This window comes from Bufo bufo, chromosome 11 (genome assembly GCF_905171765.1).
Source record: "Bufo bufo chromosome 11, aBufBuf1.1, whole genome shotgun sequence".
NCBI lineage: Eukaryota > Metazoa > Chordata > Amphibia > Anura > Bufonidae > Bufo > Bufo bufo.
This window is the reverse complement of record NC_053399.1, coordinates 7630444-7658065: the sequence shown is the minus strand read 5'-3', so window position 1 is coordinate 7658065 and position 27622 is coordinate 7630444. Positions and strand designations below refer to the sequence as shown.

The 27622-nt window shown below is 60.5% G+C and overlaps 1 protein-coding gene and 1 long non-coding RNA gene across 2 annotated transcripts in view; both read right to left on the bottom strand.

Moving 5' to 3' along the window:
* The window catches only part of POLE2 (DNA polymerase epsilon 2, accessory subunit), a 220437-nt gene that overhangs the window by 86425 nt on the left and 106390 nt on the right, over positions 1–27622 (bottom strand). The window lies entirely within an intron of this gene.
* On the bottom strand, positions 5361–7098 carry LOC120981892. The gene is made up of 5 exons (XR_005774807.1): positions 7026–7098; positions 6390–6465; positions 5663–5725; positions 5472–5549; positions 5361–5394 (listed from the first exon to the last, which is right to left on the bottom strand). It is a non-coding gene; the product is annotated as an uncharacterized LOC120981892 (long non-coding RNA).

The following is a 27622-nucleotide window of genomic DNA, read 5'->3' as shown; positions in this document are numbered from 1 at the left end:
CCATCACACACCCCTGTGCCCTCACCCCATCACACACACTTGTGCCCCTCACACACCCGTCACACACCCCTGTGCCCCTCACCCCCGTCACACACCCCTGTGCCCTCACCCTCGTCACACACCCTGTGCCCCTCACCCTCGTCACACACCCTGTGCCCCTCACCCTCATCACACACACCGTGCCCCCCACCCTCATCACACATACCCGTGCCCCATCACACACCCCTGTGCCCTCACCCTCGTTACACACTCCCTGTGCCACCATAACACAGCCGTGCCCCTCACAATCATCACACACCCTGTGCCCTCACAATCATCACACACCCCTGTGCCCCTCACCCCCCCTGTGCCCCTCACCCGCGTCACACACCCTTGTGCCCCTCATCACACACCCTGTGCCCCTCACCCCCGTCACACACCCTGTGCTACTCACCCCCGTCACACACCCTGTGCCCCTCACCCCCGTCACACACCCTGTGCCCCTCACCCCCGTCACACACCTTGTGCCCCTCATCACACACCGCTGTGCCCCTCACCGCGTCACACAACCCTGTGCCCCTCACCGCGTCCACACCCTTGTGCCCCTCATCCGCGTCACACACCCTTGTGCCCCTCATCACACCCCTGTGCCCCTCACACCCTTGTGCCCCTCCCCCCCCCACACCGCTGTGCCCCTCATCACACACCCCTGTGCCCCTCACCCGCGTCACACACCGCTGTCCTGACCCCGTCCTGACCCGGGACCAGGGCGTGGGCCCCCGTCCTGACCCGGGTCAGGACGGGGTCAGGACAGCGGGGTCGTGAGGGGCACAGGGCGTGCGGGTTGATGTGAGCGGGTGCAGGTGACAGGGGTGTGTGATGAGGGGCACAGCGGTGTGGGGATAAGGGGCACAAGGTGTGTGAGGGGCACAGGGGTGTGTGATGAGGGGCACAAGGGTGTGGGACGCGGATGAGGGGCACAAGGGTGTGGGACGCGGGTGAGGGGCACAGGGGTGTGTGACGCGGGTGAGGGGCACAGCGGTGTGTGATGAGGGGCACAAGGGTGTGTGACGGGGGTGAGGGGCACAGGGGTGTGTGACGGGGGTGAGGGGCACAGGGGTGTGTGATGGGGGTGAGGGGCACAGGGGTGTGTGACGGGGGTGAGGGGCACAGGGGTGTGTGATGAGGGGCACAAGGGTGTGTGACGCGGGTGAGGGGCACAGGGGGGGGGGGGGCACAGGGGTGTGTGATGATTGTGAGGGGCACAGGGGTGTGTGATGATTGTGAGGGGCACGGCTGTGTTATGGTGGCACAGGGGGTGTGTAACGAGGGTGAGGGGCACAGGGGTGTGTGATGGGGGCACGGGTATGTGTGATGAGGGTGGGGGGCACGGGTGTGTGTGATGAGGGTGAGTGGCACAGGGGTGTGTGACGAGGGTGAGGGGCACAGGGGTGTGTGATGGGGTGAGGGGCACAGGGGTGTGTGATGGGGTGAGGGGCACAGGGGTGTGTGATGGGGTGAGGGGCACAGGGGTGTGTGATGGGGTGAGGGGCACAGGGGTGTGTGTGACGAGGGTGAGGGGCACAGGGTTGTGTGATGGGGTGAGGGGCACAGGGGTGTATGACGAGGGTGAGGGGCACAGGGGTGTGTGAGGGGCACAGGGGTGTGTGATGATTGTGAGGGGCACAGGGGTGTGTGATGGGGTGAGGGGCACAGGGGTGTGTGATGGGGTGAGGGGCACAGGGGTGTGTGACGAGGGTGAGGGGCACAGGGTTGTGTGATGGGGTGAGGGGCACAGGGGTGTATGACGAGGGTGAGGGGCACAGGGGTGTGTGAGGGGCACAGGGGTGTGTGATGGGGTGAGGGGCACAGGGGGGTGTGATGGGGTGAGGGGCACAAGGGTGTGTGACGAGGGTGCCGGGGGCCCACGCGCAACCGCAAAGTTCATGTTCTTCAAGGGTCGGGGGCAAAATGCCCGAAATATCGGGACAATTCCATAAATGCCGTCCCCTGGTCCTAATCTACACAGCAGAGAAGGGGAGCTGCATTCTGAGCCTTGATGGGAGCGTTCTGAGGTCACCAGAAAACACAAGGACAACCCTGTGCCCCTCACCCCCGTCACACACCCCTGTGCCCCTCACCCCGTCACACACCCCTGTGCCCCTCACACACCCCTGTGCCCCTCACCCTCGTCACACACCCCTGTGCCCCTCACCCCATCACACCCTGTGCCCCTCACCCCATCACACACCCCTGTGCCCCTCACACACCCCTGTGCCCCTCACCCTCGTCACACACCCCTGTGCCCCTCACCCCATCACACAACCCTGTGCCCCTCACCTTCGTCACACACCCCTGTGCCCCTCACCCCATCACACACCCCTGTGCCCCTCACCCCATCACACACCCCTGTGCCCCTCACCCCATCACACACCCCTGTGCCCCTCACCCCATCACACACCCCTGTGCCCCTCACCCTCGTCACACACCCCTGTGCCCCTCACCCTCATCACACACACCCGTGCCCCCCACCCTCATCACACATACCCGTGTCCCCATCACACACCCCTGTGCCCCTCACCCTCGTTACACACCCCCTGTGCCACCATAACACAGCCGTGCCCACCCCATCACACACCCCTGTGCCCCTCACAATCATCACACACCCTGTGCCCCTCACCCCCCCTGTGCCCCTCACCCGCGTCACACACCCTTGTGCCCCTCATCACACACCCCTGTGCCCCTCACCCCCGTCACACACCCCTGTGCCCCTCACCCTATCACACACCCCTGTGCCCCTCACCCCCGTCACACACCCCTGTGCCCCTCACCCCCGTCACACACCCTTGTGCCCCTCATCACACACCGCTGTGCCCCTCACCCGCGTCACACACCCCTGTGCCCCTCACCCGTGTCCCACACCCCTGTGCCCCTCATCCGCGTCCCACACCCTTGTGCCCCTCATCACACACCCCTGTGCCCCTCACACACCCTTGTGCCCCTCACCCCCCCACACCGCTGTGCCCCTCATCACACACCCTGTGCCCCTCACCCGCGTCACACACCGCTGTCCTAACCCCGTCCTGACCCGGGACCAGGGCGTGGGCCCCCGTCCTGACCCGGGTCAGGACGGGGTCAGGACAGCGGTGTGTGACGCGGGTGAGGGGCACAGGGGTGTGTGATGAGGGGCACAGCGGTGTGGGGGATGAGGGGCACAAGCGTGTGTGAGGGGCACAGGGGTGTGTGATGAGGGGCACAAGGGTGTGGGACGCGGATGAGGGGCACAAGGGTGTGGGACGCGGATGAGGGGCACAGGGGTGTGTGACGCGGGTGAGGGGCACAGCGGTGTGTGATGAGGGGCACAAGGGTGTGTGACGGGGGTGAGGGGCACAGGGGTGTGTGACGGGGGTGAGGGGCACAGGGGTGTGTGACGGGGGTGAGGGGCACAGGGGTGTGTGACGGGGGTGAGGGGCACAGGGGTGTGTGATGAGGGGCACAAGGGTGTGTGACGCGGGTGAGGGGCACAGGGGGGGTGAGGGGCACAGGGGTGTGTGATGATTGTGAGGGGCACAGGGGTGTGTGATGATTGTGAGGGGCACGGCTGTGTTATGGTGGCACAGGGGGTGTGTAACGAGGGTGAGGGGCACAGGGGTGTGTGATGGGGCACGGGTATGTGTGATGAGGGTGGGCGGCACGGGTGTGTGTGACGAGGGTGAGGGGCACAGGGGTGTGTGACGAGGGTGAGGGGCACAGGGGTGTGTGATGGGGTGAGGGGCACAGGGGTGTGTGATGGGGTGAGGGGCACAGGGGTGTGTGATGGGGTGAGGGGCACAGGGGTGTGTGATGGGGTGAGGGTCACAGGGGTGTGTGACGAGGGTGACGGGCACAGGGTTGTGTGATGGGGTGAGGGGCACAGGGGTGTGTGACGAGGGTGAGGGGCACAGGGGTGTGTGAGGGGCACAGGGGTGTGTGACGGGGTGAGGGGCACAGGGGTGTGTGATGGGCACAGGGGTGTGTGAGGGGCACAGGGGTGTGTGACGGGGTGAGGGGCACAGGGGTGTGTGACGGGGGTGAGGGGCACAGGGTTGTCCTTGTGTTTTCTGGTGACCTCAGAACGCTCCACCCAAGGCTCAGAATGCAGTTCCCCTTCTCTGCTGTGTAGATTAGGACCAGGGGACGGCATTTATGGAATTGTCCTGATATTTCAGGCATTTTGCCCCCGACCCTTGAAGAACATGAACTTTGCGGTTGCACTTTCCAACGCTCTGGTCAGTCATCTTACCAGTACACCTTCCTGGCTTTCTGGATAGAGCTGACGGTCTGCACCTCCTTCAGGGTCTGTTTGGTTTTCTTCTCTGCCGACTTGAATGCCTTTTCTGCTGCTTCCACGGTTTTCTGCGTTTTCTTGGCCGCATGTCGCTTATGGTCATAATACCTGCCAATAGAGAATATTTAGGATGACCTACCATCCAGCGCACAGTTAAAAAGGGCAGTCAATATGCTCACGTGCCCTCGGCCTCTGGGGCCAAGCGCATTTCCATTGGCGGGCTCCCAGACTCACTTTTTGGCGTTGGCGTACGCAGACAGGCTGAGGTCCACATCCACCAGCGCGGGTTTGTTCTTCTGGGTTTTCTTCAGCTGCTGTTTGTTTTTGCCCTTTTTCTTCTTTCCTTTTGGTTCATCGGTTTCCTGCTTCTCTTCTTCCTCCTCTTCTTCGGACAGTGTGTACGGGTTCCTACATAGAGAGGAATAAATAGGACTCTATTAGTAATTGGATACATTTAACCCTTACGGCCGCCATGGGTGCTGGGGGCCATAATCATGTTGCTAGACCAATAGCCATTGAAGAGATCAGGACTTCACCTGTCCAGCCTTTAAAGGGCTATCCTCATCTGGGCATTTAGATTGATAGCACATACCATAAATGTCCTATCTCAAGAATGGGCCCCTGTAATGGCCAGACCGCACACTGCGCATGCGCAACATCTCCTCTAGTCACTGCTATAGACATGTGCTGCTTGCCCTACATAGATAGATAACAGCAGGTCCCATATTGGACATTTACTGCATGCCCTCCATATGCCATAAAGGTCCAGAGGGGAACACCCCTTTAAAGCAATGGACATCCAAGAACATGTCCGCTCCCCTTCCGCTAGCAGAACAGAAGGACTTGTCTATAACACGTATGTGTCATGCAACGCGCTTCCCCTTACTTCAGCAGCATGGTGATATGATTCGTCTGCAGTTTGAGCTCTTTGATGGCGAGGGCCACCGGGTCACCCTGCGCCTCCTTCACAATGACCCCAATCTCTGTCCAGTCAATCTGATTGGCCAAGGCGCTACGCACGACTTGCACCGCGCGATCCACGATGTCCAGGTTGTTTCGATGAGCTCTCCTTTGGCTTTGTCAATGTCCTACGAGTCAACGAGAGGAGGGTGAGATCTCATGCCATCTCTCCGTGCACTGCTCCATCACGGCGACACACACGTACCTGAGCCACGTGCAGAGATTCCAGCCTCTGCTCATGATCCTTACGGACATTTTCCAGTTTCTTCAAGGCTTGTTTCTCCTGGTGGAAAATAAAAAAATAAAAAAAATTCAAGAAGTGGATCTAGAAAATGGCAATTCTGGACTATTGGAGGGTGGATTAAAGGAACATTACTACAGGACAATGCTGTGTACCTGATGGAGGGCTTTCAAATCAATCTTCTGACCTTCCAGCTTGGAGTAAAATTCATCAACAGCCTTCAGGGAGAAAGCATTAATAAATGAGACGCGGGTAGATGAGAAACAACGCCGTACACTAGAAAGGAGCGGGGGGTCCACTGCAGAGGTCAAATGCCCCCACCTCTACTGGATACCACCAGACCACCCAGCGGTAATCTGTTGCCTGGGATGATGCCAACCTAGGCCGTGCCGCTCTCCAGGTCACCTTTACCCTTGGCATCATGTGCGGTGCCTCACAGTCAGTAATAGTAGACGGCAAAACGCCACCTACCTAGGAGCAGTGCACATTAGGTCTGAGTGTTTCAGGTAAGTGTCAGGATCATTTCCTAACATATACCTCAGCTGGAAGGCTCTGACCTATGCCTATATGGCGGCATTCATTCTCCATAGGGTCGAATTGTGAATATATATTTTTCCCCGTGGTTGCCATCTGTACAAGAAAGTGCGGCCTGCGGCCCTTTCCTAAAATAAAAAAATAAAAAGGTATGCCGTCACATCACACCCTGACGACGGCTGGAAGGACACCCTTATGGCCTCCATCAGGTGAGCGGAGCCCTCTGGATGCGTTTTACGTAGGCGCTGGGACGTTTTCCCCAATGTATGTGCTAAACGCAGGCTTCAGATGCACTTAGCCCAACTAATATGGCATGGCTCAGGTACGACTTACGACACCGGCACGCACCTTATCAAAAGTCTCAAACTCCACATACGGGCACTTCTCGTGCTGCCTGAAGAGAAACGGGTGAAATTCTTCATACCTAAATGAACAAAAATAAAAGGGTTGTCCCATGAAAAATGTCATACAGTGTTCAAACCAGCACCTGGATCTGAACTCTTTTGCAATTGCAAGTAATTAAAGGTGTAGTATATCCACCGAGCATCCGTATAGCGCCACCTGCCACCATATTATCTACTACTGCATAGAAAAAGCAGCGGAGGCCCCTGTAACAAGGGCTGTGATCAGACGGTCCAGAATGGCACAGACTCGCCTATTTTTGGAATCCCCATAGTTGTGAATGGAGTGTGGCTACCCAGGCTCAGCCGCTCTCCCTTAACTTCGGGGGGCCCATTCTGGAGAGAGGAGTTGGCCGGAGGTGGGACCAGCACCTATCTGACATCAATGTCCCCTTTAAATTCAGTTATTTGGTTTGTAGACATCTAAAACAGTGGTCCACAAGCTGCCGCTCTACAGCAGCTGCAAAACTACAACTCCCAGCATGCTAGTGTAGGGCTTTTCAGGGCACGCTGGGAATTGCGAAGCGCTACGCATTTTGACCACCGATCCGTGATACTGTCCGTGCACATTTTTTTTGCTCACGTGAGAATGTCTTCCGAAGGTTTCTCCGGGTCCAGGCTCGGCTTCTTCTCTCGTTTCTGGATAATGTAGCCCTGTAAGACAAAGAATACATGGCTCCAATTATCGCCATGGGTCTTGGCAGTCTACTGAACAACTCCTATCATCCCCATTTAACCCCTCCCACGCTGTAAAGAATAGGTCACTTTCGGTCTTAGAGGTTGTCCTTTTTTTTTTTTTTATACTGATGATCCTCGCGATCATCTGTTTTTAGAGAAAGTGGCCTTCACATGATCGCTGCCATCGCTTCCCTGTTGTCAGTGCGGCCGTAGAGCGGACACTATGAGGGGACGCGCCGAGTAGCGCAGCCCGGGGAGGGGATGTTATCCAGGAAGAAGACCAAGAAAGAAGTCTCCAAACCTTCCGAGGTGCAGGGGAAGTACGTGAAGAAGGAGACGTCCCCCCTGCTGCGGAGTGAGTGGAGGGGGGCGAGGAGAAGGATCTGGGGTCTCCTGGGGACGGAGGCTGTGATCACGGACTGTACACGGAGGTCTCCAGGATGTGCCGGAGCAGAAGTTTACAAAGTGACGGAGAGGGGCACAGGGGTGGGAGAGGGCACAGGGGTGTGAGACGGGGGTGAGGGGCACAGCAGTGTGTGATGAGGGGCACATGGGTGCGGGACGCGGGTGAGGGGCACAGGGGGGATGAGGGGCACAGGGGTGTGTGATGAGGGGCACAAGGGTGTGTGATGAGGGGCACAAGGGTGTGGGACGCGGGTGAGGGGCACAGGGGGGGTGAGGGGCACAGGGGTGTGGGACGCGGGTGAGGGGCACAGGGGTGAGTGATGAGGGGCACAGCGGTGTGTGACGCGGGTGAGGGGCACAGGGGTGTGTGATGAGGGGCACAAGGGTGTGTGACGCGGGGGAGGGGCACAGGGGGGTGAGGGGCACAGGGGTGTGGGATGAGGGGCACAGCGGTGTGTGACGCGGGTGAGGGGCACAGGGGGGGGTGAGGGGCACAGGGGTGTGGGACGCGGGTGAGGGGCACAGGGGTGTGTGATGAGGGGCACAGCGGTGTGTGACGCGGGTGAGGGGCACAGGGGTGTGTGATGAGGGGCACAAGGGTGTGTGACGCGGGTGAGGGGCACAGGGTGTGTGAGGGGCACAGGGGTGTGTGATGAGGGGCACAAGGGTGTGTGACGCGGGTGAGGGGCACAGGGGGGGTGAGGGGCACAGGGGTGTGTGATGATTGTGAGGGGCACAGGGGTGTGTGATGATTGTGAGGGGCACGGCTGTGTTATGGTGGCACAGGGGGGGTGTAACGAGGGTGAGGGGCACAGGGGTGTGTGAGGGGGGCACGGGTATGTGTGATGAGGGTGGGGGGCACGGGTGTGTGTGATGAGGGTGAGGGGCACAGGGGTGTGTGACGAGGGTGAGGGGCACAGGGGTGTGTGATGGGGTGAGGGGCACAGGGGTGTGTGATGGGGTGAGGGGGACAGGGGTGTGTGATGGGGTGAGGGGCACAGGGGTGTGTGACGAGGGTGAGGGGCACAGGGTTGTGTGATGGGGTGAGGGGCACAGGGGTGTGTGACGAGGGTGAGGGGCACAGGGGTGTGTGAGGGGCACAGGGGTGTGTGATGGGGTGAGGGGCACAGGGGTGTGTGACGAGGGTGAGGGGCACAGGGGTGTGTGAGGGGCACAGGGGTGTGTGATGGGGTGAGGGGCACAGGGGTGTGTGACGAGGGTGAGGGGTACAGGGGTGTGTGAGGGGCACAGGGGTGTGTGAGGGGCACAGGGGTGTGTGAGGGGCACAGGGGTGTGTGACGGGGGTGAGGGGCACAGGGTTGTCCTTGTGTTTTCTGGTGACCTCAGAACGCTCCCATCAAGGCTCAGAATGCAGCTCCCCTTCTCTGCTGTGTAGATTAGGACCAGGGGACGGCATTTATGGAATTGTCCTGATATTTCGGGCATTTTGCCCCCGACCCTTGAAGAACATGAGCTTTGCGGTTGCACTTTCCAACTGCTGCAAAGTCCGACCTGTTCCTGTTGCATCACCTGCAGCGCTGCACGTTACACCGCCCACCATATTCTCCAGGATTGGACATGACCGCAGCTGCCCCTCAGGATGCCCCATACTTCAGAATAGGCCATCTTTATCAGTTTTCGGCAGGACTCGCACTGTATATATACACATTATATACAATACTGGCAGATGCTGACCGGGCCGCAGGTATTTCTTCACAATCATTTCGTTCTGTTGCTGGTCTCGTCCGGCTATGACCAGGTAATTTTCAGAGCTTATAAACCACAGAAATTTCTCAAACCTGAAAATAAATAAAAACAGACTCCATTGTACAAATGTGTGTAAGTGCTGCCCGTACGAACATACCAATGTGCCAGCCTCATGCCCTCTAATGCTACCACTGAGCCTATGGACCTCCAATGCTAAAAAGGCACATAAGCAGCGCTCGCCCTTGGTCAGGAACGGGGGCACACGCCCTGGCCGGGGCTCAGGAACGGGGGCCCACGCCCTGGCCGGGGCTCAGGAACGGGGGCCCACGCCCTGGCCGGGGCTCAGGAACGGGGGCCCACGCCCTGGCCGGGGCTCAGGAACGGGGGCCCACGCCCTGGCCGGGGCTCAGGAACGGGGGCCCATGCCCTGGCCGGGGCTCAGGAACGGGGGCCCACGCCCTGGCCCCGGCTCAGGAACGGGGGCCCACGCCCTGGCCCCGGCTCAGGAACGGGGGCCCACGCCCTGGCCCCGGCTCAGGAACGGGGGCCCACGCCCTGGCCGGGGCTCAGGAACGGGGGCCCACGCCCTGGCCGGGGCTCAGGAACGGGGGCCCACGCCCTGGCCGGGGCTCAGAAACGGGGGCCCACGCCCTGGCCGGGGCTCAGAAACGGGGGCCCACGCCCTGGCCCCGGCTCAGGAACGGGGGCCCACGCCCTGGCCCCGGCTCAGGAACGGGGGCCCACGCCCTGGCCCCGGCTCAGGAACGGGGGCCCACGCCCTGGCCCCGGCTCAGGAACGGGGGCCCACGCCCTGGCCCCGGCTCAGGAACGGGGGCCCACGCCCTGGCCCCGGCTCAGGAACGGGGGCCCACGCCCTGGCCCCGGCTCAGGAACGGGGGCCCACGCCCTGGCCGGGGCTCAGGAACGGGGGCCCACGCCCTGGCCCCGGCTCAGGAACGGGGGCCCACGCCCTGGCCGGGGCTCAGGAACGGGGGCCCACGCCCTGGCCCCGGCTCAGGAACGGGGGCCCACGCCCTGGCCGGGGCTCAGGAACGGGGGCCCACGCCCTGGCCGCGGCTCAGTAACGGGGGCCCACGCCCTGGCCGGGGCTCAGGAACGGGGGCCCACGCCCTGGCCCCGGCTCAGGAACGGGGGCCCACGCCCTGGCCCCGGCTCAGGAACGGGGGCCCACGCCCTGGCCCCGGCTCAGGAACGGGGGCCCACGCCCTGGCCCCGGCTCAGGAACGGGGGCCCACGCCCTGGCCCCGGCTCAGGAACGGGGGCCCACGCCCTGGCCCCGGCTCAGGAACGGGGGCCCACGCCCTGGCCCCGGCTCAGGAACGGGGGTCCTGGCCCCGGCTCAGGAACGGGGGCCCACGCCCTGGCCCCGGCTCAGGAACGGGGGCCCACGCCCTGGCCCATCACCCTCGTCACACACCCCTGTGCCCCTCACACAACCCTGTGCCCCTCACCCTCGTCACACACCCCTGTGCCCCTCACCCCATCACACACCCCTGTGCCCCTCACCCCATCACACCCCTGTGCCCCTCACCCCATCACACACACTTGTGCCCCTCACCCCCGTCACACACCCCTGTGCCCCTCACCCTCGTCACACACCCCTGTGCCCCTCACCCTCGTCACACACCCCTGTGCCCCTCACCCTCGTCACACACCCCTGTGCCCCTCACCCTCATCACACACACCCGTGCCCCCCACCCTCATCACACATACCCGTGCCCCCATCACACACCCCTGTGCCCCTCACCCTCGTTACACACTCCCTGTGCCACCATAACACAGCCGTGCCCCTCACAATCATCACACACCCCTGTGCCCCTCACAATCATCACACACCCCTGTGCCCCTCACCCCCCCTGTGCCCCTCACCCGCGTCACACACCCTTGTGCCCCTCATCACACACCCCTGTGCCCCTCACCCCCGTCACACACCCCTGTGCTACTCACCCCCGTCACACACCCCTGTGCCCCTCACCCCCGTCACACACCCCTGTGCCCCTCACCCCCGTCACACACCCTTGTGCCCCTCATCACACACCGCTGTGCCCCTCACCCGCGTCACACACCCCTGTGCCCCTCACCCGCGTCCCACACCCTTGTGCCCCTCATCCGCGTCCCACACCCTTGTGCCCCTCATCACACACCCCTGTGCCCCTCACACACCCTTGTGCCCCTCACCCCCGTCACACACCGCTGTGCCCCTCATCACACACCCCTGTGCCCCTCACCCGCGTCACACACCGCTGTCCTGACCCCGTCCTGACCCGGGACCAGGGCGTGGGCCCCCGTCCTGACCCGGGTCAGGACGGGGTCAGGACAGCGGTGTGTGACGCGGGTGAGGGGCACAGGGGTGTGTGATGAGGGGCACAGCGGTGTGGGGGATAAGGGGCACAAGGGTGTGTGAGGGGCACAGGGGTGTGTGATGAGGGGCACAAGGGTGTGGGACGCGGATGAGGGGCACAAGGGTGTGGGACGCGGGTGAGGGGCACAGGGGTGTGTGACGCGGGTGAGGGGCACAGCGGTGTGTGATGAGGGGCACAAGGGTGTGTGACGGGGGTGAGGGGCACAGGGGTGTGTGACGGGGGTGAGGGGCACAGGGGTGTGTGATAGGGGTGAGGGGCACAGGGGTGTGTGACGGGGGTGAGGGGCACAGGGGTGTGTGATGAGGGGCACAAGGGTGTGTGACGCGGGTGAGGGGCACAGGGGGGGTGAGGGGGACAGGGGTGTGTGATGATTGTGAGGGGCACAGGGGTGTGTGATGATTGTGAGGGGCACGGCTGTGTTATGGTGGCACAGGGGGTGTGTAACGAGGGTGAGGGGCACAGGGGTGTGTGATGGGGGCACGGGTATGTGTGATGAGGGTGGGGGGCACGGGTGTGTGTGATGAGGGTGAGGGGCACAGGGGTGTGTGACGAGGGTGAGGGGCACAGGGGTGTGTGAGGGGGTGAGGGGCACAGGGGTGTGTGATGGGGTGAGGGGCACAGGGGTGTGTGATGGGGTGAGGGGCACAGGGGTGTGTGATGGGGTGAGGGGCACAGGGGTGTGTGACGAGGGTGAGGGGCACAGGGTTGTGTGATGGGGTGAGGGGCACAGGGGTGTATGACGAGGGTGAGGGGCACAGGGGTGTGTGAGGGGCACAGGGGTGTGTGATGGGGTGAGGGGCACAGGGGTGTGTGATGGGGTGAGGGGCACAGGGGTGTGTGATGGGGTGAGGGGCACAGGGGTGTGTGACGAGGGTGAGGGGCACAGGGTTGTGTGATGGGGTGAGGGGCACAGGGGTGTATGACGAGGGTGAGGGGCACAGGGGTGTGTGAGGGGCACAGGGGTGTGTGATGGGGTGAGGGGCACAGGGGTGTGATGGGGTGAGGGGCACAAGGGTGTGTGACGAGGGTGCCGGGGGCCCACGCGCAACCGCAAAGTTCATGTTCTTCAAGGGTCGGGGGCAAAATGCCCGAAATATCGGGACAATTCCATAAATGCCGTCCCCTGGTCCTAATCTACACAGCAGAGAAGGGGAGCTGCATTCTGAGCCTTGATGGGAGCGTTCTGAGGTCACCAGAAAACACAAGGACAACCCTGTGCCCCTCACCCCCGTCACACACCCCTGTGCCCCTCACCCCCGTCACACACCCCTGTGCCCCTCACACACCCCTGTGCCCCTCACCCTCGTCACACACCCCTGTGCCCCTCCCCCCATCACACCCCTGTGCCCCTCACCCCATCACACACCCCTGTGCCCCTCACACACCCCTGTGCCCCTCACCCTCGTCACACACCCCTGTGCCCCTCACCCCATCACACACCCCTGTGCCCCTCACCTTCGTCACACACCCCTGTGCCCCTCACCCCATCACACACCCCTGTGCCCCTCACCCCATCACACACCCCTGTGCCCCTCACCCCATCACACACCCCTGTGCCCCTCACCCCATCACACACCCCTGTGCCCCTCACAATCATCACACACCCCTGTGCCCCTCACCCTCATCACACACACCCGTGCCCCCCACCCTCATCACACATACCCGTGTCCCCATCACACACCCCTGTGCCCCTCACCCTCGTTACACACCCCCTGTGCCACCATAACACAGCCGTGCCCCTCACAATCATCACACCCCTGTGCCCCTCACAATCATCACACACCCCTGTGCCCCTCACCCCCCCTGTGCCCCTCACCCGCGTCACACACCCTTGTGCCCTCATCACACACCCCTGTGCCCCTCACCCCCGTCACACACCCCTGTGCCCCTCACCCCTATCACACACCCCTGTGCCCCTCTCCCCCGTCACACACCCCTGTGCCCCTCACCCCCGTCACACACCCTTGTGCCCCTCATCACACACCGCTGTGCCCCTCACCCGCGTCACACACCCCTGTGCCCCTCACCCGTGTCCCACACCCTTGTGCCCCTCATCCGCGTCCCACACCCTTGTGCCCCTCATCACACACCCCTGTGCCCCTCACACACCCTTGTGCCCCTCACCCCCCCACACCGCTGTGCCCCTCATCACACACCCCTGTGCCCCTCACCCGCGTCACACACCGCTGTCCTGACCCCGTCCTGACCCGGGACCAGGGCGTGGGCCCCCGTCCTGACCCGGGTCAGGACGGGGTCAGGACAGCGGTGTGTGACGCGGGTGAGGGGCACAGGGGTGTGTGATGAGGGGCACAGCGGTGTGGGGGATGAGGGGCACAAGCGTGTGTGAGGGGCACAGGGGTGTGTGATGAGGGGCACAAGGGTGTGGGACGCGGATGAGGGGCACAAGGGTGTGGGACGCGGATGAGGGGCACAAGGGTGTGTGACGCGGGTGAGGGGCACAGCGGTGTGTGATGAGGGGCACAAGGGTGTGTGACGGGGGTGAGGGGCACAGGGGTGTGTGACGGGGGTGAGGGGCACAGGGGTGTGTGACGGGGGTGAGGGGCACAGGGGTGTGTGACGGGGGTGAGGGGCACAGGGGTGTGTGATGAGGGGCACAAGGGTGTGTGACGCGGGTGAGGGGCACAGGGGGGGTGAGGGGCACAGGGGTGTGTGATGATTGTGAGGGGCACAGGGGTGTGTGATGATTGTGAGGGGCACGGCTGTGTTATGGTGGCACAGGGGGTGTGTAACGAGGGTGAGGGGCACAGGGGTGTGTGATGGGGCACGGGTATGTGTGATGAGGGTGGGCGGCACGGGTGTGTGTGACGAGGGTGAGGGGCACAGGGGTGTGTGACGGGGGGGAGGGGCACAGGGGTGTGTGATGGGGTGAGGGGCACAGGGGTGTGTGATGGGGTGAGGGGCACAGGGGTGTGTGATGGGGTGAGGGGCACAGGGGTGTGTGATGGGGTGAGGGTCACAGGGGTGTGTGACGAGGGTGACGGGCACAGGGTTGTGTGATGGGGTGAGGGGCACAGGGGTGTGTGACGGGGGTGAGGGGCACAGGGGTGTGTGAGGGGCACAGGGGTGTGTGATGGGGTGAGGGGCACAGGGGTGTGTGACGAGGGTGAGGGGCACAGGGGTGTGTGAGGGGCACAGGGGTGTGTGACGGGGTGAGGGGCACAGGGGTGTGTGACGGGGGTGAGGGGCACAGGGTTGTCCTTGTGTTTTCTGGTGACCTCAGAACGCTCCACCCAAGGCTCAGAATGCAGTTCCCCTTCTCTGCTGTGTAGATTAGGACCAGGGGACGGCATTTATGGAATTGTCCTGATATTTCAGGCATTTTGCCCCCGACCCTTGAAGAACATGAACTTTGCGGTTGCACTTTCCAACGCTCTGGTCAGTCATCTTACCAGTACAACCTTCCTGGCTTTCTGGATAGAGCTGACGGTCTGCACCTCCTTCAGGGTCTGTTTGGTTTTCTTCTCTGCCGACTTGAATGCCTTTCTGCTGCTTCCACGGTTTTCTGCGTTTTCTTGGCCGCATGTCGCTTATGGTCATAATACCTGCCAATAGAGAATATTTAGGATGACCTACCATCCAGCGCACAGTTAAAAAGGGCAGTCAATATGCTCACGTGCCCTCGGCCTCTGGGGCCAAGCGCATTTCCATTGGCGGGCTCCCAGACTCACTTTTTGGCGTTGGCGTACGCAGACAGGCTGAGGTCCACATCCACCAGCGCGGGTTTGTTCTTCTGGGTTTTCTTCAGCTGCTGTTTGTTTTTGCCCTTTTTCTTCTTTCCTTTTGGTTCATCGGTTTCCTGCTTCTCTTCTTCCTCCTCTTCTTCGGACAGTGTGTACGGGTTCCTACATAGAGAGGAATAAATAGGACTCTATTAGTAATTGGATACATTTAACCCTTACGGCCGCCATGGGTGCTGGGGGCCATAATCATGTTGCTAGACCAATAGCCATTGAAGAGATCAGGACTTCACCTGTCCAGCCTTTAAAGGGCTATCCTCATCTGGGCATTTAGATTGATAGCACATACCATAAATGTCCTATCTCAAGAATGGGCCCCTGTAATGGCCAGACCGCACACTGCGCATGCGCAACATCTCCTCTAGTCACTGCTATAGACATGTGCTGCTTGCCCTACATAGATAGATAACAGCAGGTCCCATATTGGACATTTACTGCATGCCCTCCATATGCCATAAAGGTCCAGAGGGGAACACCCCTTTAAAGCAATGGACATCCAAGAACATGTCCGCTCCCCTTCCGCTAGCAGAACAGAAGGACTTGTCTATAACACGTATGTGTCATGCAACGCGCTTCCCCTTACTTCAGCAGCATGGTGATATGATTCGTCTGCAGTTTGAGCTCTTTGATGGCGAGGGCCACCGGGTCACCCTGCGCCTCCTTCACAATGACCCCAATCTCTGTCCAGTCAATCTGATTGGCCAAGGCGCTACGCACGACTTGCACCGCGCGATCCACGATGTCCAGGTTCGTTTCGATGAGCTCTCCTTTGGCTTTGTCAATGTCCTACGAGTCAACGAGAGGAGGGTGAGATCTCATGCCATCTCTCCGTGCACTGCTCCATCACGGCGACACACACGTACCTGAGCCACGTGCAGAGATTCCAGCCTCTGCTCATGATCCTTACGGACATTTTCCAGTTTCTTCAAGGCTTGTTTCTCCTGGTGGAAAATAAAAAAATAAAAAAAATTCAAGAAGTGGATCTAGAAAATGGCAATTCTGGACTATTGGAGGTGGATTAAAGGAACATTACTACAGGACAATGCTGTGTACCTGATGGAGGGCTTTCAAATCAATCTTCTGACCTTCCAGCTTGGAGTAAAATTCATCAACAGCCTTCAGGGAGAAAGCATTAATAAATGAGACGCGGGTAGATGAGAAACAACGCCGTACACTAGAAAGGAGCGGGGGGGGTCCACTGCAGAGGTCAAATGCCCCCACCTCTACTGGATACCACCAGACCACCCAGCGGTAATCTGTTGCCTGGGATGATGCCAACCTAGGCCGTGCCGCTCTCCAGGTCACCTTTACCCTTGGCATCATGTGCGGTGCCTCACAGTCAGTAATAGTAGACGGCAAAACGCCACCTACCTAGGAGCAGTGCACATTAGGTCTGAGTGTTTCAGGTAAGTGTCAGGATCATTTCCTAACATATACCTCAGCTGGAAGGCTCTGACCTATGCCTATATGGCGGCATTCATTCTCCATAGGGTCGAATTGTGAATATATATTTTTCCCCGTGGTTGCCATCTGTACAAGAAAGTGCGGCCTGCGGCCCTTTCCTAAAATAAAAAAATAAAAAGGTATGCCGTCACATCACACCCTGACGACGGCTGGAAGGACACCCTTATGGCCTCCATCAGGTGAGCGGAGCCCTCTGGATGCGTTTTACGTAGGCGCTGGGACGTTTTCCCCAATGTATGTGCTAAACGCAGGCTTCAGATGCACTTAGCCCAACTAATATGGCATGGCTCAGGTACGACTTACGACACCGGCACGCACCTTATCAAAAGTCTCAAACTCCACATACGGGCACTTCTCGTGCTGCCTGAAGAGAAACGGGTGAAATTCTTCATACCTAAATGAACATAAAATAAAAGGGTTGTCCCATGAAAAATGTCATACAGTGTTCAAACCAGCACCTGGATCTGAACTCTTTTGCAATTGCAAGTAATTAAAGGTGTAGTATATCCACCGAGCATCCGTATAGCGCCACCTGCCACCATATTATCTACTACTGCATAGAAAAAGCAGCGGAGGCCCCTGTAACAAGGGCTGTGATCAGACGGTCCAGAATGGCACAGACTCGCCTATTTTTGGAATCCCCATAGTTGTGAATGGAGTGTGGCTACCCAGGCTCAGCCGCTCTCCCTTAACTTCGGGGGGCCCATTCTGGAGAGAGGAGTTGGCCCGGAGGTGGGACCAGCACCTATCTGACATCAATGTCCCCTTTAAATTCAGTTATTTGGTTTGTAGACATCTAAAACAGTGGTCCACAAGCTGCCGCTCTACAGCAGCTGCAAAACTACAACTCCCAGCATGCTAGTGTAGGGCTTTTCAGGGCACGCTGGGAATTGCGAAGCGCTACGCATTTTGACCACCGATCCGTGATACTGTCCGTGCACATTTTTTTGCTCACGTGAGAATGTCTTCCGAAGGTTTCTCCGGGTCCAGGCTCGGCTTCTTCTCTCGTTTCTGGATAATGTAGCCCTGTAAGACAAAGAATACATGGCTCCAATTATCGCCATGGGTCTTGGCAGTCTACTGAACAACTCCTATCATCCCCATTTAACCCCTCCCACGCTGTAAAGAATAGGTCACTTTCGGTCTTAGAGGTTGTCCTTTTTTTTTTTTATACTGATGATCCTCGCGATCATCTGTTTTTAGAGAAAGTGGCCTTCACATGATCGCTGCCATCGCTTCCCTGTTGTCAGTGCGGCCGTAGAGCGGACACTATGAGGGGACGCGCCGAGTAGCGCAGCCCGGGGAGGGGATGTTATCCAGGAAGAAGACCAAGAAAGAAGTCTCCAAACCTTCCGAGGTGCAGGGGAAGTACGTGAAGAAGGAGACGTCCCCCCTGCTGCGGAGTGAGTGGAGGGGGGGGCGAGGAGAAGGATCTGGGGTCTCCTGGGGACGGAGGCTGTGATCACGGACTGTACACGGAGGTCTCCAGGATGTGCCGGAGCAGAAGTTTACAAAGTGACGGAGAGGGGCACAGGGGTGGTGAGGGGCACAGGGGTGTGAGACGGGGGTGAGGGGCACAGCAGTGTGTGATGAGGGGCACATGGGTGCGGGACGCGGGTGAGGGGCACAGGGGGGATGAGGGGCACAGGGGTGTGTGATGAGGGGCACAAGGGTGTGTGATGAGGGGCACAAGGGTGTGGGACGCGGGTGAGGGGCACAGGGGGGGTGAGGGGCACAGGGGTGTGGGACGCGGGTGAGGGGCACAGGGGTGTGTGATGAGGGGCACAGCGGTGTGTGACGCGGGTGAGGGGCACAGGGGTGTGTGATGAGGGGCACAAGGGTGTGGGACGCGGGTGAGGGGCACAGGGGGGTGAGGGGCACAGGGGTGTGGGATGAGGGGCACAGCGGTGTGTGACGCGGGTGAGGGGCACAGGGGGGGGTGAGGGGCACAGGGGTGTGGGACGCGGGTGAGGGGCACAGGGGTGTGTGATGAGGGGCACAGCGGTGTGTGACGCGGGTGAGGGGCACAGGGGTGTGTGATGAGGGGCACAAGGGTGTGTGACGCGGGTGAGGGGCACAGGGTGTGTGAGGGGCACAGGGGTGTGTGATGAGGGGCACAAGGGTGTGTGACGCGGGTGAGGGGCACAGGGGGGGGTGAGGGGCACAGGGGTGTGTGATGATTGTGAGGGGCACAGGGGTGTGTGATGATTGTGAGGGGCACGGCTGTGTGATGGTGGCACAGGGGGTGTGTAACGAGGGTGAGGGGCACAGGGGTGTGTGATGGGGGCACGGGTATGTGTGATGAGGGTGGGGGGCACGGGTGTGTGTGATGAGGGTGAGGGGCACAGGGGTGTGTGACGAGGGTGAGGGGCACAGGGGTGTGTGATGGGGTGAGGGGCACAGGGGTGTGTGATGGGGTGAGGGGCACAGGGGTGTGTGATGGGGTGAGGGGCACAGGGGTGTGTGACGAGGGTGAGGGGCACAGGGTTGTGTGATGGGGTGAGGGGCACAGGGGTGTGTGACGAGGGTGAGGGGCACAGGGGTGTGTGAGGGGCACAGGGGTGTGTGATGGGGTGAGGGGCACAAGGGTGTGTGACGAGGGTGAGGGGCACAGGGGTGTGTGAGGGGCACAGGGGTGTGTGATGGGGTGAGGGGCACAGGGGTGTGTGACGAGGGTGAGGGGTACAGGGGTGTGTGAGGGGCACAGGGGTGTGTGAGGGGCACAGGGGTGTGTGAGGGGCACGGGGGTGAGGGGCACAGGGTTGTCCTTGTGTTTTCTGGTGACCTCAGAACGCTCCCATCAAGGCTCAGAATGCAGCTCCCCTTCTCTGCTGTGTAGATTAGGACCAGGGGACGGCATTTATGGAATTGTCCTGATATTTCGGGCATTTTGCCCCCGACCCTTGAAGAACATGAGCTTTGCGGTTGCACTTTCCAACTGCTGCAAAGTCCGACCTGTTCCTGTTGCATCACCTGCAGCGCTGCACGTTACAACCGCCCACCATATTCTCCAGGATTGGACATGACCGCAGCTGCCCCTCAGGATGCCCCATACTTCAGAATAGGCCATCTTTATCAGTTTTCGGCAGGACTCGCACTGTATATATACACATTATATACAATACTGGCAGATGCTGACCGGGCCGCAGGTATTTCTTCACAATCATTTCGTTCTGTTGCTGGTCTCGTCCGGCTATGACCAGGTAATTTTCAGAGCTTATAAACCACAGAAATTTCTCAAACCTGAAAATAAATAAAAACAGACTCCATTGTACAAATGTGTGTAAGTGCTGCCCGTACGAACATACCAATGTGCCAGCCTCATGCCCTCTAATGCTACCACTGAGCCTATGGACCTCCAATGCTAAAAAGGCACATAAGCAGCGCTCGCCCTTGGTCAGGAACGGGGGCCCACGCCCTGGCCGGGGCTCAGGAACGGGGGCCCACGCCCTGGCCGGGGCTCAGGAACGGGGGCCCACGCCCTGGCCGGGGCTCAGGAACGGGGGCCCACGCCCTGGCCGGGGCTCAGGAACGGGGGCCCACGCCCTGGCCGGGGCTCAGGAACGGGGGCCCACGCCCTGGCCGGGGCTCAGGAACGGGGGCCCACGCCCTGGCCGGGGCTCAGGAACGGGGGCCCACGCCCTGGCCCCGGCTCAGGAACGGGGGCCCACGCCCTGGCCGGGGCTCAGGAACGGGGGCCCACGCCCTGGCCCCGGCTCAGGAACGGGGGCCCACGCCCTGGCCCCGGCTCAGGAACGGGGGCCCACGCCCTGGCCGGGGCTCAGGAACGGGGGCCCACGCCCTGGCCGGGGCTCAGGAACGGGGGCCCACGCCCTGGCCGGGGCTCAGGAACGGGGGCCCACGCCCTGGCCGGGGCTCAGAAACGGGGGCCCACGCCCTGGCCCCGGCTCAGGAACGGGGGCCCACGCCCTGGCCGGGGCTCAGGAACGGGGGCCCACGCCCTGGCCCCGGCTCAGGAACGGGGGCCCACGCCCTGGCCCCGGCTCAGGAACGGGGGCCCACGCCCTGGCCCCGGCTCAGGAACGGGGGCCCACGCCCTGGCCCCGGCTCAGGAACGGGGGCCCACGCCCTGGCCCCGGCTCAGGAACGGGGGCCCACGCCCTGGCCCCGGCTCAGGAACGGGGGCCCACGCCCTGGCCCCGGCTCAGGAACGGGGGCCCACGCCCTGGCCGGGGCTCAGGAACGGGGGCCCACGCCCTGGCCGGGGCTCAGGAACGGGGGCCCACGCCCTGGCTGGGGCTCAGGAACGGGGGCCCACGCCCTGGCCGGGGCTCAGGAACGGGGGCCCACGCCCTGGCCCCGGCTCAGGAACGGGGGCCCACGCCCTGGCCGGGGCTCAGGAACGGGGGCCCACGCCCTGGCCCCGGCTCAGGAACGGGGGCCCACGCCCTGGCCCCGGCTCAGGAACGGGGGCCCACGCCCTGGCCCCGGCTCAGGAACGGGGGCCCACGCCCTGGCCCCGGCTCAGGAACGGGGGCCCACGCCCTGGCCCCGGCTCAGGAACGGGGGTCCTGGCCCCGGCTCAGGAACGGGGGTCCTGGCCCCGGCTCAGGAACGGGGGCCCACGCCCTGGCCCCGGCTCAGGAACGGGGGCCCACGCCCTGGCCCCGGCTCAGGAACGGGGGCCCACGCCCTGGCCCATCACCCTCGTCACACACCCCTGTGCCCTTCACACAACCCTGTGCCCCTCACTCTCGTCACACACCCCTGTGCCCCTCACCCCATCACACACCCCTGTGCCCCTCACCCCATCACACACCCCTGTGCCCCTCACCCCATCACACACACTTGTGCCCCTCACCCCCGTCACACACCCCTGTGCCCCTCACCCTCGTCACACACCCCTGTGCCCCTCACCCTCGTCACACACCCCGGGGGCCCACGCGCAACCGCAAAGTTCATGTTCTTCAAGGGTCGGGGGCAAAATGCCCGAAATATCGGGACAATTCCATAAATGCCGTCCCCTGGTCCTAATCTACACAGCAGAGAAGGGGAGCTGCATTCTGAGCCTTGATGGGAGCGTTCTGAGGTCACCAGAAAACACAAGGACAACCCTGTGCCCCTCACCCCCATCACACACCCCTGTGACCCTCACCCCCGTCACACACCCCTGTGCCCCTCACACACCCCTGTGCCCCTCACCCTCGTCACACACCCCTGTGCCCCTCACCCCATCACACCCCTGTGCCCCTCACCCCATCACACACCCCTGTGCCCCTCACACACCCCTGTGCCCCTCACCCTCATCACACACCCCTGTGCCCCTCACCCCATCACACAACCCTGTGCCCCTCACCTTCGTCACACACCCCTGTGCCCCTCACCCCATCACACACCCCTGTGCCCCTCACCCCATCACACACCCCTGTGCCCCTCACCCCATCACACACCCCTGTGCCCCTCACCCCATCACACACCCCTGTGCCCCTCACCCTCGTCACACACCCCTGTGCCCCTCACCCTCATCACACACACCCGTGCCCCCCACCCTCATCACACATACCCGTGTCCCCATCACACACCCCTGTGCCCCTCACCCTCGTTACACACCCCCTGTGCCACCATAACACAGCCGTGCCCCTCACAATCATCACACACCCCTGTGCCCCTCACAATCATCACACACCCCTGTGCCCCTCACCCCCCCTGTGCCCCTCACCCGCGTCACACACCCTTGTGCCCCTCATCACACACCCCTGTGCCCCTCACCCCCGTCACACACCCCTGTGCCCCTCACCTCTATCACACACCCCTGTGCCCCTCACCCCCGTCACACACCCCTGTGCCCCTCACCCCCGTCACACACCCTTGTGCCCCTCATCACACACCGCTGTGCCCCTCACCCGCGTCACACACCCCTGTGCCCCTCACCCGTGTCCCACACCCTTGTGCCCCTCATCCGCGTCCCACACCCTTGTGCCCCTCATCACACACCCCTGTGCCCCTCACACACCCTTGTGCCCCTCACCCCCCCACACCGCTGTGCCCCTCATCACACACCCCTGTGCCCCTCACCCGCGTCACACACCGCTGTCCTGACCCCGTCCTGACCCGGGACCAGGGCGTGGGCCCCCGTCCTGACCCGGGTCAGGACGGGGTCAGGACAGCGGTGTGTGACGCGGGTGAGGGGCACAGGGGTGTGTGATGAGGGGCACAGCGGTGTGGGGGATGAGGGGCACAAGCGTGTGTGAGGGGCACAGGGGTGTGTGATGAGGGGCACAAGGGTGTGGGACGCGGATGAGGGGCACAAGGGTGTGGGACGCGGATGAGGGGCACAAGGGTGTGTGACGCGGGTGAGGGGCACAGCGGTGTGTGATGAGGGGCACAAGGGTGTGTGACGGGGGTGAGGGGCACAGGGGTGTGTGACGGGGGTGAGGGGCACAGGGGTGTGTGACGGGGGTGAGGGGCACAGGGGTGTGTGACGGGGGGGAGGGGCACAGGGGTGTGTGATGAGGGGCACAAGGGTGTGTGACGCGGGTGAGGGGCACAGGGGGGGTGAGGGGCACAGGGGTGTGTGATGATTGTGAGGGGCACAGGGGTGTGTGATGATTGTGAGGGGCACGGCTGTGTTATGGTGGCACAGGGGGTGTGTAACGAGGGTGAGGGGCACAGGGGTGTGTGATGGGGCACGGGTATGTGTGATGAGGGTGGGCGGCACGGGTGTGTGTGACGAGGGTGAGGGGCACAGGGGTGTGTGACGAGGGTGAGGGGCACAGGGGTGTGTGATGGGGTGAGGGGCACAGGGGTGTGTGATGGGGTGAGGGGCACAGGGGTGTGTGATGGGGTGAGGGGCACAGGGGTGTGTGATGGGGTGAGGGTCACAGGGGTGTGTGACGAGGGTGACGGGCACAGGGTTGTGTGATGGGGTGAGGGGCACAGGGGTGTGTGACGAGGGTGAGGGGCACAGGGGTGTGTGAGGGGCACAGGGGTGTGTGATGGGGTGAGGGGCACAGGGGTGTGATGGGGTGAGGGGCACAGGGGTGTGTGACGAGGGTGAGGGGCACAGGGGTGTGTGAGGGGCACAGGGGTGTGTGACGGGGTGAGGGGCACAGGGGTGTGTGACGGGGGTGAGGGGCACAGGGTTGTCCTTGTGTTTTCTGGTGACCTCAGAACGCTCCCATCAAGGCTCAGAATGCAGTTCCCCTTCTCTCCTGTGTAGATTAGGACCAGGGGACGGCATTTATGGAATTGTCCTGATATTTCAGGCATTTTGCCCCCGACCCTTGAAGAACATGAACTTTGCGGTTGCACTTTCCAACGCTCTGGTCAGTCATCTTACCAGTACACCTTCCTGGCTTTCTGGATAGAGCTGACGGTCTGCACCTCCTTCAGGGTCTGTTTGGTTTTCTTCTCTGCCGACTTGAATGCCTTTTCTGCTGCTTCCACGGTTTTCTGCGTTTTCTTGGCCGCATGTCGCTTATGGTCATAATACCTGCCAATAGAGAATATTTAGGATGACCTACCATCCAGCGCACAGTTAAAAAGGGCAGTCAATATGCTCACGTGCCCTCGGCCTCTGGGGCCAAGCGCATTTCCATTGGCGGGCTCCCAGACTCACTTTTTGGCGTTGGCGTACGCAGACAGGCTGAGGTCCACATCCACCAGCGCGGGTTTGTTCTTCTGGGTTTTCTTCAGCTGCTGTTTGTTTTTGCCCTTTTTCTTCTTTCCTTTTGGTTCATCGGTTTCCTGCTTCTCTTCTTCCTCCTCTTCTTCGGACAGTGTGTACGGGTTCCTACATAGAGAGGAATAAATAGGACTCTATTAGTAATTGGATACATTTAACCCTTACGGCCGCCATGGGTGCTGGGGGCCATAATCATGTTGCTAGACCAATAGCCATTGAAGAGATCAGGACTTCACCTGTCCAGCCTTTAAAGGGCTATCCTCATCTGGGCATTTAGATTGATAGCACATACCATAAATGTCCTATCTCAAGAATGGGCCCCTGTAATGGCCAGACCGCACACTGCGCATGCGCAACATCTCCTCTAGTCACTGCTATAGACATGTGCTGCTTGCCCTACATAGATAGATAACAGCAGGTCCCATATTGGACATTTACTGCATGCCCTCCATATGCCATAAAGGTCCAGAGGGGAACACCCCTTTAAAGCAATGGACATCCAAGAACATGTCCGCTCCCCTTCCGCTAGCAGAACAGAAGGACTTGTCTATAACACGTATGTGTCATGTAACGCGCTTCCCCTTACTTCAGCAGCATGGTGATATGATTCGTCTGCAGTTTGAGCTCTTTGATGGCGAGGGCCACCGGGTCACCCTGCGCCTCCTTCACAATGACCCCAATCTCTGTCCAGTCAATCTGATTGGCCAAGGCGCTACGCACGACTTGCACCGCGCGATCCACGATGTCCAGGTTCGTTTCGATGAGCTCTCCTTTGGCTTTGTCAATGTCCTACGAGTCAACGAGAGGAGGGTGAGATCTCATGCCATCTCTCCGTGCACTGCTCCATCACGGCGACACACACGTACCTGAGCCACGTGCAGAGATTCCAGCCTCTGCTCATGATCCTTACGGACATTTTCCAGTTTCTTCAAGGCTTGTTTCTCCTGGTGGAAAATAAAAAATAAAAAAAATTCAAGAAGTGGATCTAGAAAATGGCAATTCTGGACTATTGGAGGGTGGATTAAAGGAACATTACTACAGGACAATGCTGTGTACCTGATGGAGGGCTTTCAAATCAATCTTCTGACCTTCCAGCTTGGAGTAAAATTCATCAACAGCCTTCAGGGAGAAAGCATTAATAAATGAGACGCGGGTAGATGAGAAACAACGCCGTACACTAGAAAGGAGCGGGGGGTCCACTGCAGAGGTCAAATGCCCCCACCTCTACTGGATACCACCAGACCACCCAGCGGTAATCTGTTGCCTGGGATGATGCCAACCTAGGCCGTGCCGCTCTCCAGGTCACCTTTACCCTTGGCATCATGTGCGGTGCCTCACAGTCAGTAATAGTAGACGGCAAAACGCCACCTACCTAGGAGCAGTGCACATTAGGTCTGAGTGTTTCAGGTAAGTGTCAGGATCATTTCCTAACATATACCTCAGCTGGAAGGCTCTGACCTATGCCTATATGGCGGCATTCATTCTCCATAGGGTCGAATTGTGAATATATATTTTTCCCCGTGGTTGCCATCTGTACAAGAAAGTGCGGCCTGCGGCCCTTTCCTAAAATAAAAAAATAAAAAGGTATGCCGTCACATCACACCCTGACGACGGCTGGAAGGACACCCTTATGGCCTCCATCAGGTGAGCGGAGCCCTCTGGATGCGTTTTACGTAGGCGCTGGGACGTTTTCCCCAATGTATGTGCTAAACGCAGGCTTCAGATGCACTTAGCCCAACTAATATGGCATGGCTCAGGTACGACTTACGACACCGGCACGCACCTTATCAAAAGTCTCAAACTCCACATACGAGCACTTCTCGTGCTGCCTGAAGAGAAACGGGTGAAATTCTTCATACCTAAATGAACATAAAATAAAAGGGTTGTCCCATGAAAAATGTCATACAGTGTTCAAACCAGCACCTGGATCTGAACTCTTTTGCAATTGCAAGTAATTAAAGGTGTAGTATATCCACCGAGCATCCGTATAGCGCCACCTGCCACCATATTATCTACTACTGCATAGAAAAAGCAGCGGAGGCCCCTGTAACAAGGGCTGTGATCAGACGGTCCAGAATGGCACAGACTCGCCTATTTTTGGAATCCCCATAGTTGTGAATGGAGTGTGGCTACCCAGGCTCAGCCGCTCTCCCTTAACTTCGGGGGGCCCATTCTGGAGAGAGGAGTTGGCCCGGAGGTGGGACCAGCACCTATCTGACATCAATGTCCCCTTTAAATTCAGTTATTTGGTTTGTAGACATCTAAAACAGTGGTCCACAAGCTGCCGCTCTACAGCAGCTGCAAAACTACAACTCCCAGCATGCTAGTGTAGGGCTTTTCAGGGCACGCTGGGAATTGCGAAGCGCTACGCATTTTGACCACCGATCCGTGATACTGTCCGTGCACATTTTTTTGCTCACGTGAGAATGTCTTCCGAAGGTTTCTCCGGGTCCAGGCTCGGCTTCTTCTCTCGTTTCTGGATAATGTAGCCCTGTAAGACAAAGAATACATGGCTCCAATTATCGCCATGGGTCTTGGCAGTCTACTGAACAACTCCTATCATCCCCATTTAACCCCTCCCACGCTGTAAAGAATAGGTCACTTTCGGTCTTAGAGGTTGTCCTTTTTTTTTTTTTATACTGATGATCCTCGCGATCATCTGTTTTTAGAGAAAGTGGCCTTCACATGATCGCTGCCATCGCTTCCCTGTTGTCAGTGCGGCCGTAGAGCGGACACTATGAGGGGACGCGCCGAGTAGCGCAGCCCGGGGAGGGGATGTTATCCAGGAAGAAGACCAAGAAAGAAGTCTCCAAACCTTCCGAGGTGCAGGGGAAGTACGTGAAGAAGGAGACGTCCCCCCTGCTGCGGAGTGAGTGCTGCCCGGGGGTGGAGGGGGGGCGAGGAGAAGGATCTGGGGTCTCCTGGGGACGGAGGCTGTGATCACGGACTGTACACGGAGGTCTCCAGGATGTGCCGGAGCAGAAGTTTACAAAGTGACGGAGAGGGGCACAGGGGTGGTGAGGGGCACAGGGGTGGGAGACGGGGGTGAGGGGCACAGCAGTGTGTGATGAGGGGCACATGGGTGCGGGACGCGGGTGAGGGGCACAGGGGGGATGAGGGGCACAGGGGTGTGTGATGA